The sequence below is a fragment of the Martes martes genome (assembly GCF_963455335.1).
Source record: "Martes martes genome assembly, chromosome: 9".
Lineage (NCBI taxonomy): Eukaryota > Metazoa > Chordata > Mammalia > Carnivora > Mustelidae > Martes > Martes martes.
Window position 1 is genome coordinate 75,397,685 of NC_137896.1, and position 12,532 is coordinate 75,410,216.

The 12,532-nt window shown below is 35.1% G+C and overlaps 1 pseudogene across 1 annotated transcript; it reads left to right on the forward strand.

Annotated features, from left to right (window-relative positions):
* Positions 1–1,429: 1,429 nt before the first annotated feature.
* Positions 1,430–12,242, forward strand: LOC308349101 (peroxisome biogenesis factor 2-like; annotated as a pseudogene). Its single transcript has 2 exons — positions 1,430–1,547; positions 11,322–12,242. The product of its transcript is annotated as a peroxisome biogenesis factor 2-like (transcript).
* Positions 12,243–12,532: the final 290 nt, after the last annotated feature.

Consider the following 12,532-nt stretch of genomic DNA (forward strand, 5'->3'; position numbering starts at 1 on the left):
ATCACTTTCTTACTGATTTTTTTTCTGAACCTCTGTAAATCATGAGTCATAATAGGAACCTGGCTTATAAAACACAACATACTGCTATACCTTAAAATTTCCAGAAATCTGCACAAGAGTTGGCATTCTTAACTGACAAAACATAAACTCACAGAAGGTGGAAGGTTACTAGTATTCTCTCAAGAAGAAGCTATTAGTTTCAGAAATGATGTACAATTTACCATAATTGGTTTGCCCTGTTCTATAAAAGGAGTATTTTAGTGTCTTCACCAATACCCTAAAAGCTTGAAAAATGCATACTATAATTTTTACCTGGAAGAATAGCAGAGGCATTTTTTTTTTTAAGATTTGTTTATTTTTAGTGAGAGGGAGGGAGTATGAATGAAAGTGGGGACAAAGGTAGAGGGAAATAATCTCAAGCAGACTCCCTGCTGAGCATGGAGACCACAGCTGGGTTCCATCCCACAGCCCTGAGATCATGACCCCAGCAGAAATCAAGGGTCAGATGTTCAACCAACTGAGCCATCCAGGTGCCCTACTGATGTGTTATTAAATGCTATTATGGGAAACTCTAATGTTTCCCACTATAAACTTCAGAAAAGGGATTCTGAAGTTAAGCTATTAAAATCTATCCCACAAGTGATGTGATCAAGTATCATATGTGAGAGGGAAATAAGAATATTTAAATATGTGATCAAAGTGCCTAGAAACTATCAATACCTTTTATTACCACCAATACCAAAGTGAAGTGGTCCTAATTCTAACCTCAGTGAAGACACATTGGTATATGATTTAAATTCATTATGTGGAAATCTATCCAATAAAATTGTACTTGCTAGTGAAAAATGGTATGTTTGCAATTAGGTTTTTTAGTCTGAACAGAGGCAAAATGAACCACTTACTAGATTTTCCTGGGGAAAATTATGAAAATATACAAATGCTAGTGCTCCACGTTTGGTGATACTGTTTTAGTAGGTCTATGATGGGGTCCCAAATTTGTAATTTTAATCAGATTCTCAACAGTTCCATATGCAGCCATCCACTGCCTTTTTTTTTTTTTTTTTTTTTTTTTTTGTGAACCTGCATTTAAAGTCAATGATTTAAAGCTGTGAAAGCCCAAAGAGCCAGAAGTAAGCAGCATTAATCTATCAGTAACTGGAGGAGAGACCTGAATCTAGTGAATATGGATATAGTCACAAGAAAATTATAATCTGTGTGGATCAGAAATAATCAGTTGAGTTGCCACAGTACTCACCTCTTTAGCCAAGCTTTTAGTTTACTAATTCAATATCCTATACTAAATTGTCAGATAAAAGGAAACATTTTGTCCTGGTTGTCACATGAGCACTGTAGTTAAGTGAAAGTGGTCTTACCATTACAAATTAATAAACTCGACTAACCTGATCCATCAACCCTAGGCCCATCAACAATGGACCCTGCAAAACCAGAGAGCCTAATCCTGTGCAATAACAGATTCATCCAGAAAATGACACCTTGTGGGCTTCTCTGGACTTACGCATTCTATTTTCTCCTGATGAGTCCTGAAGGTGAGGAGAGATTTCAGTTTTCTCACCCTTTCTCACAGTCTGCCGCCCTGTCCTAGATATCCCCTCACTGCTTGGATTCCCTACAAAAGCAGAATGGGACAAAGAAATTGAAAGAAAAACTAACAGTAATTAGAAAAGTTATTTTTATAATTTGGACAGTTACAGTTGTTATTATTATATAGACTTTTCTAGCTGTTGGTTAAGCAAAGTTTGATCTTTTTGCTTTTTTTGTGTGTGTGGTACATAAGCCCCAGAGGACTGTAGAATACAGTAAAAAGTGGCATATTTTATAAGTTTTGCCATTTCCTACTTGTATTAGCCATAGGGCCAGACTGTTGATCTTGAGTAACAAATCAAAGCAATTTTTTTTTTTGTCACTGATGCTTTATTTACATGTGTCACCATCTCTTTTACAAACTAGATTACAGTTTTAAATGGAATACACAAGGCAATTATCTACAAACACCAAGAAAAGTTAAGTACTGTGTCTCTGTTTCATTTGGAAAGGGGAAGGTTCCCAAATCAAACTGGTTTTGATTCTTGAGAAGAGAGGTGGTAGAGTTAATTCATGGCAACATATGGTTGGACAAAATCCTCAGTAAGAACGCAATATGATAGTGTTCATTTGGAGAGAAAGGGTGAGGTGCTTCAAACCAAAGTATTAACCTCTGGTCTCTCGGGTGTCTGAATATGGCCATGCACCATATTTAATTCTAGTCTGAGTAGGGTATGAGCAAGAAATTGGAACAGGTAAGACAATTTTACAGATACTGTATACAGTTTTTTTTTCCATTCATGCAACTTTTTTTCTTAAAAAAAGTTAAACATGTGAAGCCAAAATTCACAATGTATTTTTTAAATATTAACTAATTTTTCTGGTCCTCCTTCACATCTGTTTACATTTCCCGTGTACATAATGTGCTAGGACAAGTATACGAGAGAAGACTGATTGCCAGACAATGAGATAATTTTAGAGAATAAATGACCAGACACACAGGTTTTTAAAGCAGCCACACACATAATTCTGGAGTGTGGCAGAGGCCTCAGAACCAATCATTCATCTAAGAAAAATACACACAAATAAAACTAGAGGAAAATATTTCATTCATTCAAACTGCATAATTTGATTTAGTAACAAATCAAAGCAAAGTCTCTAATATTTCACACAGACATATTATACAGTGATGATGGACCTCCAAAGCCCTTATTCTAATTTGGTGCTCATTTTTGTTCCCTTCTTCCTCTTTCTCCGTATCTACACTGTCTTATTTCCCCAGTCTGTTGCCATAGATTGCTTGTCTGTAATGAAACTCTGCCTTTAAAATGTCAAACATAATGAAAAAAAGGAGAAAAACATGGCAAAGTTACCACCAAAATTCCTGGGAGTCTCATAGTCATAAAGGACACTGGTTTTGCAAATTCATCAGCTAAACTTTCAATGAAGGTATTGTATTTTGGCTCTTGACTCCGGGCACCTCTTAGTTTTTTTACTCATTCACTCTACTGAGATTATTTCACTGTGAAATATAATAGTGAACATTTGAGAGCTTGATTATATATATATATATGTACATATATATATATATATATATATATATATATATATATAACTTAGACCAGGATTTAGCCCTTAAAGGTTTTAGTTGGAAGGAAAATAAGAATTTAATCACTACCTTAAGAAAGAGTATTTTAAGTAAATATTTTGTTTTTGCTGATAGATTATAAAAATTCCAAGAAAAAAAACTTTACCTCTTCTTAAAAAATGGGTTAAATATCCTGACTACCCACTACATGTTTTGTGTTATACTTGTCTTTTATTATAACTTGATACAGAATAAACATTGGAGCATTTAAATACCCAATTAATGTGTGTATTTCACTCTTGCTCCAATATATTACCTTAATGAATGATATTCTTAGTTCTAGACTTTGCCAATGGAATATGTATATAGTGCTAGAATATGTTTGAGAGAAGGAAAATGAAATAAAAGTAATCTGAAGGAAATAATTCTGTAACTGTATATTTGTATTCATGTATAAAGATAGTCTCTTTCTACTTATGTCTTATAGAAACATTACAAAACAAGAAAAGATCACTCTGGGTAATTTTTTTTTTAGCTTGCAAATGACCTGAGAAGAATAATACATCTTCCACTTAAATATCAATTAAACACACTTGAACCACCTGCTTGTATGAGTTACTAGGCTTTGAAATATATGTATGTTAGCCCATTTAACCCTATGTTGAGTAGTTATAATATTCCTTTTAAGAGTAGAAAACTAAAGACAAGAGTTAGTCAATAAATTTCCCTTGCTATGTAGCTATGTAGAAATACTACTTTTTGGACGGCTGTGGTAAATGTATCTTCATGGCTAGCATTTTTTTTGCTTTCAGAATTCATGCTTTTTTCTCTATAGCACACTTTTTAATTATACTTTAATGTAGTTGGAGTAAAAAGGCAAACAATTTATTTATTTGTTAAGCATTAATTATTCCCCAAAAGCTTAGCATCACGTTGGGTAATTTTGTGGAATCACAAATGAAGACAATGGTGACCTCTCTTCAACATACTTACAAAAATAGAAGGAGAAATGAAATATCAGTAAATACCTGTTCTACCAGTGATGCCCAGCTGCCTTTGATAATTTCCTATTGATTATTTCCCAAAATGTTGTTAAGGAATCCATCTCACCTCTCTTTTTCGGTTTCAGTGACAGTGACAACATACAGTACTCAATTAGTCAGTGGCTAACTAACTCCCAACTCTTGTGGCTTAACACAACATAATCCAAATCCATGCAAAGCAAGTTAGAGTGGATTGTGGGGAAAGAGGAGCATGGGAGACACTCTGCTTCAATCACTCAAGATCTTAGTGTCTCTCTGTTTGTGGTGTTTTGGTCTATACCTGATCTGTAAAACTAAGTGAGGAGAAAGGATGATCCAAAAAAGATTTTTATGGTGCTAATTTTCATCCATGTATCACTTGTTGGACTATAATTGCATGACCCTGACATAAAGGCACAGGGGTTGGAAGGTATATATTAGCTGTGTTCCCAGTAGGAAAATAGAATTATTCTATGAATAAAAAAAGTTGTCTTTGCCACAAGTACTTTTGCCCCCTTGTTAATTTGAGAGGTTTGATTAACAGAAAGTAAACCTAAAATGCAGATCAAAAAAGTTTTCTAGGGTATATGTAGGCATGGAAAAATCTTGGGCTTTTCATCTGTAAAAAAAAAAAAAAAAAAATCAAAAAAAAATCCATATACTCAATTTTCTTCTCTCATATCCCCTGTTAACTGATACTTCATTTCTTACAGGATCTGAGCAGCGGCAGGGAGAATTTGCACTTATGTTTGGCCTCCTACAATTCCCTGGAATGCACTTCAAGACTGAGGTTTGGAAGTATTCAGGGATCTTCTTTCATCTCTGTCTAGGGAAAGTGATAGGTCTATCCATCAATGTCATCTCTTTTTCACTTATTCACTGAGTTTTTTAAAAAATATGTTTTTTAAAAAAATTATTTATTTATTTATTTGACGGACAGAGATCACAAGTAGGCAGAGAGGCAGGCAGAGAGAGAGAAGAGGAACCAGGCTCCCCACAGAGCAGAGAGCCCAATGCGGGGCTTGATCCCAAGACACTGGAATCATGACCCGACTGAAGGCAGAGGTTTAACCAACTGAGCCACCCAGGTGCCCCTTAAAAAATATGTTTGACGTCTACTATGTACTAAGCATTAAGGCTGAAGGTGTATGTCTGTGTGTGTGTGTGCGTGTGTGTGTGTACATAAAGAGTGGTCAAAATGGACATGGCCCTTGCCCTCTTGGAACTTACAGATTCTTGGAACTTATAACTTGTGTTAATGGGGCACAGTGGGGGCATATATTAAAGCTATAAAAGGAGGTACTTCTAAAAGCTGATACATATTATGAAGGAAGTTACTGAAGGCTGTGCAATATATTACAAGAGGATTTATCCAAATCTTAGATGATTTTGGAGAGCCAAAGAATAAGTGAGAGTTGACTAGGAAAATAGGAAAGGGGTCCTGAGCAGGGGACATACTCGCCGCAGTCCCATTCCCAATACAAATGACTTGGGTGCCTCCACTAACCATTTTATGTGAAGCCACAGACTCTGTAGCAGTAATTATGTAGATTTCCTACCAGTGTGACAGGATAAAGAAAATCATGTAAACCTTCTCTGAAGTCTCCAGCGAATGAAATTAATCACTTTTGATGAATAGGAATCTTTTTTCTCCTATGAGTGTAACACATTTACTCTCTTGATCCGAAAGTTAAATCCTGTTTAGATTGGGCTTCTCTGTGGACTTTCTGACCATGTAAATCTTTTAGTATCCCTTTTCTATTCACTCCTAAATAAGCCTTTTTGCCTATTTTACAACAAATGGTATGAATAAGACATCAATATAGTTCTATTAATGTTTAGGAAATGATTGTAGAAATAAATGGATGTAGGTGTTCACTTAAGTGCCATAAAATGCTTCAAACAATGAAGAAGGAAGTAAGTTCTGAAGTAAATGCATCGATCCTATAGTAGTCAAGGCCAACACTTTACAGATAGGAAAGGAAAATTATAATTATGTTTTAGGAAAGCTGTAGTCAGTTGGTGTGGAGCTGGCTAATACTGATGCCAAGTTAAGAACTGATTGGTGATTTGAAGAATTGCTTTTAATTTTTGTTTTATTTGTAGAAAATTAAAAATTTATATCCTTCAAGCAATGATTAACTTGATTATAGGTATTAATAGCCAAAATACCACATTAATTTTATTTCCATTTCTGAAATATAAGAATATAATTTTCTAGCAGGCTTATAAAATTCAAGCATAGTTGAAATTATAATGGACACTAATGACATGTAATCAAGGCTGAGCCTGTTAGCTAAATAAACAATTTCAATTTGTGTTTGAAGTATAAACAGAATGTAATTCATGAAATATTTGTTCCCTACTTGGATACTAGCTGACATTTTGTCTTTATCCTAGCCATTCGTATGGTGAAAATGTTTCCAATTGTTTTTTTGTTATGAAGGGATCTTTCTTTAAAATCATTCATAACTCATTGAAATATTTTATTTGACAGGATAACTGCAACCTGAATACTCAGCAATGTTTTTAAAACCTTCAAAGTAAAAGATAAAAAGGTGTTTCATTCAGCAAATATAATATCAAGCACAGAGATTAGAAAATTTGCTTCACCCACTGTGTTTTGGGTTAGAGCATGAATAACCCATCAACCAAGAGCTTTAAGAAACATATTTTCCTCTAGAGTGAGTGACTGTCATCTTGTATCACAATATATTAGAATCTTTCCTGCATCCGTGACACCAGATGAACTTCCTTGGTTGTACCAAGTATCAAGAATTTGATTCACTATCCTTCTGAGGAATATTCTACATAAATATGACTCTTTATATTGTAAATAACAAAACACTCTATTCATGGTGGCATAAACAGTAGTTATTTTATTGGCTCATATTACTGAACCATCCAGAGATAAAACATCAGATTTAGCTTTTTAAAAAAAAGGGTTTTTTTAAATTTAATTTCAATTAGCCAACATGTTTGCACAGCTGAGTCCCCATTTCTCTGTGTTCTTTCCTCTGAGGAGTGCTGGCTTTGTCCTGGGGGGCGGGGGGACTTCTCTCAAAGTAGCAAGATTACTACTGCTAATTTGAGGGCAACATGATTTTGTGTTTATATTCACTGGAAGAAAAAGGGGGGTTTCTTTCACTCAAACATAATAAGTGCTATGTGGACCAAAGTAAGAAACTGCCGTGAATTTAGGCTTAGATTTATTATTCATCCATAAAGTGGTAACTGTTATGAAGAGTAATTGAGTCACCCTGAGTTCTGGGTAATTGGTTCTTTCATGGTAAAAGAGGAGATGGTGGAAGGTCGAGAAAGCACACCTGTTATCTAACAAGTGCTTATTTTTCCAGCTAGTCCTGAATCTGATGCATTCTATTCTTATAATATCATTGCTAGACTTCTGCACATAATGTTGAAAGTCATTTTACTATAAATCCTAAGTGGGATAGAGCCCCAGAATGAATCTGGTATTCACTAACCTTTACTAGTTTGAAAGGTACACAGTTTGCATAGTTTTTCAGATTAAAGAATAACATAATACCACAAATGTACATCTTTCCTCTTAATAAGGTGACGGAAATTTTAATGGAAGTCAGGCCTTAAGTAAAATTGGAAATTTTTAAGATCATATGTTCTTGTTCCTCAGGGCTTAAGAGAGGGAGGAGCAAAGAGGAATTTTGATCATTGAAAAGGAAATGACCTAGTTTTAAAGTGGTATAGATTCTCATCATATTTTGGAATTACTTCTTTCTTTCCTTGAAACTATAAAGTTTTTAAAATTTTCGTGCACTTTTAAACTTTCATATTGTGGGTGTTCTGGAAACAAACCTTCAGTGGCATTTAAAACCAAATTAAAGTTTATGAAAAACTTCTAAAATTGTGGAGTTTATCCTATTTAAGATTCTGCCACACATGAAGAAGAAGGGATGAGATGTGAAAGGAAAGTGTGTCTTCTGGAAAACAAAATGGGATGGGGTGGGGGTTTGGAGAACAAAACAATTATGACCATTAATGTGCTCTTACCGTGGAGATCACAGACATTTCCTAAAGTAGTAACATTCATAGGAATTACATGAAAGTTCAGAAAAGCACACATTCCCTGGAGTATAGTTAATCACATATGACATGACTTTTTCCTTTGTAGACTCGAAGTGCATGTCACACAGTGAATTTAAACTACCCACCTCTATTATTACTTCCCTATCATTATGGACAAATATATAAAATATTGTTAATATTCAGAGTGTTCTGGAGATGTTGAAAATATGCAGTATTATAAATTGTTAGTGTGACTACAACATTATACAACATTTTCTGGGAATAATTCTAATACATACAAAAGCCTTAAAATATATGTACCCACCAGTTCCACTTCCAAAGATTTGTGCTGAAGTAATAATTGGATGAGTGTGAAAAACATAGGAAAGATATTCAACAAGGCATAGCTTATAAGTATGAAGGAATGAAAATGACCTATATAATAAAGTATTATTTATAGTTAAATGATAATATAAATCAATATTTATTAGAACAGAAAAGTGCTAAATGTTTTATCTACACTGATGAATAAATTTAATGTGATTTCCAATAAAAAATGTCAACAAAAATAAAAATATAAGGTAAGCTAAAAAATTGGAAAATGAATAATAATTAGAGCGTGTTAAAACTGCCACAAATAAATATAAGAAAGCATAATAGAAAGGAAGGAAGAAAAGTGAAAAAAAGAGGAATGAAGGAGAGTAGGAGGGAGAAAAGGGAACAAAAGGGAGACACAGCACTGAAGGATTTCCATTTCCTATTGCTGCATAACAAACTACCCTGAAATTTAAAGGCTTAAAACCACAGTCATTTACTATGGCTCTTGAGTCATGATGATGGAGTAATCTCAGTTGGGTTGCCTGGTTCTAAGATTATTTAGACGGACCTCATCTGAAGCAAATGAGTTCACTGGGTCTGTTTCACCCGATATTCCTTCCTAGTGGGTTTGTGGCAATGACAAAGTACAATAAAACAACAGAAACATGCAGTCCTTTTGAGGCCAAGACTCTGAATTGGTATAATGTAACTTCTACTACTTACTATTAGCCAAAACAAGTCATAAAGTCTCAGAATGAGGAGGTTAATATAGGAATGACAGAATTATAGGATGAAGGGAATGGATAAAGTGTGAACTGGGGGCATGAATACAATCTATGAAAACACCCATGTAACAAATTACATACTTTTGTAATATGTAAAGAGTTCTTACACAGCACTCAAAGATTAATTACTCAAAAGAAAAAAATGTGTAAAAATAAGAAAATATAATTCATTCAAACAGGGATACAATAGTCTTACAAACATAAATCTCATTAATAAACTTCAACTTCATTTATAATTAAAATAATGCTTATTAAGATAATCAGATACTTCAGGGCACCTGAGTGGCTCAGTGGGTTAAAGCCTCTGCCTTTGGCTCAGGTCATGATACCAGGGTCCTGGGATCGAGCCCCACATTGTGCTTTCTGCTCAGTGGGAAGCCTGCTTCCCTCCCTTTCTCTCTGCCTGCCTCTCTGCCTACTTGTGATCTCTGTCTGTCAAATAAATAAATAAAAATCTTTTAAAAAAAAAGATAATGGGATATTTCCTCTTATATCCAGAGACTGACAAAGTTTAAAATTTTGGTAGTAGATTATGTTGGCCAGGGTGTGAATGTACATAAACTTTCCCATTCCCTCTTTTTTTTGGGGGGGGTCTTTTTTTTAAATTAATTAATTTATTTTAATAAACATATAATGTATTTTTATCCCCAGGGGTACAGGTCTGTTAATCGCCAGGTTTACACATTTCACAGCACTCATCATAGCACATACCCTCCCCCATGTCCATATCCCCACCATCCTCTCCCGTCCCCCATCCCCCCAGCAACACTCAGTCTGTTTTTTGAGACTGAGTCTTTTATGGTTTGTCTCCCTCCCAATCCCATCTTCTTTCATTTTTGATTTTCCTACCCCCCCAACCCCCCCACATTGCATCTCCACTTCCTCATATCAGGGAGATCATATGATAGTTGTCTTTCTCCGATTGACTTACTTCGCTAAGCCTAATACCCTCTAGTTCCATCCACATCGTTGCAAATGGCAAGATTTCATTTCTTTTGATGGCTGCATAGTATTCCATTGTGTATATATACCACCTCTTCTTTATCCATTCATCTGTTGATGGACATCTAGGTTCTTTCCATAGTTTGGCTATTGTGGACATTGCTGCTATAAACATTCGAGTGCACATGCCCCTTCAGAGCACCAAGTTTGTATCTTTAGGATATATACCCAGTAGTGCAATCACTGGGTCATAGGGTAGCTCTATTTTCAGTTTTTTGAGGAACCTCCACACTATTTTCCAGAGTGGTTGCACCAGCTTGCATTCCCACCAACAGTAAGGAGGGTTCCCCTCTCTCCCGTTCCCTCTTGGTAGAAACCTATTATTAAGACCTCATTTGAAGATAATTTGGTAATATCCATTATAATAGGAAATGCATGTATTTTTTAAACAACAGTCTTCTAAGAATATATGTATGTATATGAATATATGTGAATAAATATATGACAGATATTAATTATAATTACAAAACACTCAATACAACTCAAGTATCCATCAATATGATTATGCTTTCTCGTACTTTGTGCTTACATAAATTATGATGCATTCATTTACTAGTATACCTTACAAACATCAAAACAGTGAAGTAAATCTATATGCTGTTTTTTGTATAGGGTTTTGTTGTTTCTAGAAATAATTTTAATTTAAATAATATAAGATGTCTAAAGTTGGAAACAGTTTCCTTTTTATTATATACCTACTTATACTGTTGATATTTTATAATGTATTATTCAAAATGACCTTGAGAAGCAAAATGTGCATAGCATATTTCTTGGTAAAGCAGTGAGTGAACAAAAGGCCATTTAGGTATCATCCTTTCTCTATAAAATTATACACATAAAGACACATGCACATAGAAAAGATTGGAAAGTTGTGCACCAAATTATAAAAAGTAGTTTTGGGGTAATCCAGGTTCTGCTAGGAGAATCCAAGCTTCCCAGAGAATGTCTCAGAGAAAGTTATGTGGAACTCCTAAGACCTCTCCCTTCTTAACTGCTTGTGAATAAGAGACTTCTAAGAAGACCTGGCTTCCAGAGAAGAGAACACGGAAAGGACAAACAGAGTGCTAAGAATAAGTCAGTTGGATGTGCTTGAACTGAACAAGGCCCTGAAACAGCTAGTTTGGTCCCAGTTTCCTCAGTGCTTTCATGGATTTAAGCCAGGGCTGTTGGCCCACTTTGAACCAGAGGTAAAAGCATTGTTGTGGCTTTTCTTGGGGCGATTCACCGTCTATTCTCAAAATGCCACCATGAGACAATCCATTTTGAATATTCAGTATAAAAATGATTTTTCCCCAAAGTTGAGGTACCAGCCACCAAGTAAGAATCAGAAGCTGTGGTATGCTGTGTGTACAATTGGCAGGACATGGCTGGAAGAGTGCTGCTATGACCTGTTTCCAAACTGTCATTTGGCATCATTTGGGAAAGCCAGGCAGTGTATGAATATCATGGTTGGACTTTTTAAATTATGTGGGCTGATTAATTTCCTGATTTTCCTTCAGAGGGGCAAGTTTGCAACTTTGACAGAATGTCTCCTATGCATTCATTCTGTATTTTGCAAGCCCCAAAACGTACGTGAAGTTGGCTTTGAGTATATGAATAGGGAACTTCTCTGGCATGGTTTTGCTGAGTTTCTGAATTTTCTCTTACCACTTATTAATATCCAGAGATTGAAAGCTAGGTTGTCTTCATGGTGTATTCCTCTTACTGGTGCTCCTGATAGTGACAATACATTCTCCTCCAGTGGCAAACAGTGTTCTCTGTGTGGAGAGTGACCCAACCATGCCTCACACCATAGGATGTGAGCACATCTCCTGTTACTACTGTGTTAAAAGTAGTTTCTTATTTGACGTGTACTTTACTTGTCCTAAGTGTGGCACAGAGGTACATAGTGTGTAGCCACTGAAATCAGGAATTGAGATGTCAGAAGTGAATGCTCTTTAGAAACTAAGATTGTTTCCTCTGAGGAAAACTATATTATGTTCAAATCCTTAATATTAGTCATCCTAAGCATACTGTTTAGGTATCTTTTATGAGGGGATGTGCTTCTCAGCCACTGTCTTCTTTTCCTTTCCAAGTATGACAAAATTCTAATCACTAGAAACTGCATGATTCTGTATATATTATGCAAACAATAATGTGTTACTTTTCTTTAAATCATTGCATTCAATTTTTTTTAATTTTTGATTTTTTTTTGCATTCAATTTTTAATGTTGAGAATAATGGACAGTTTT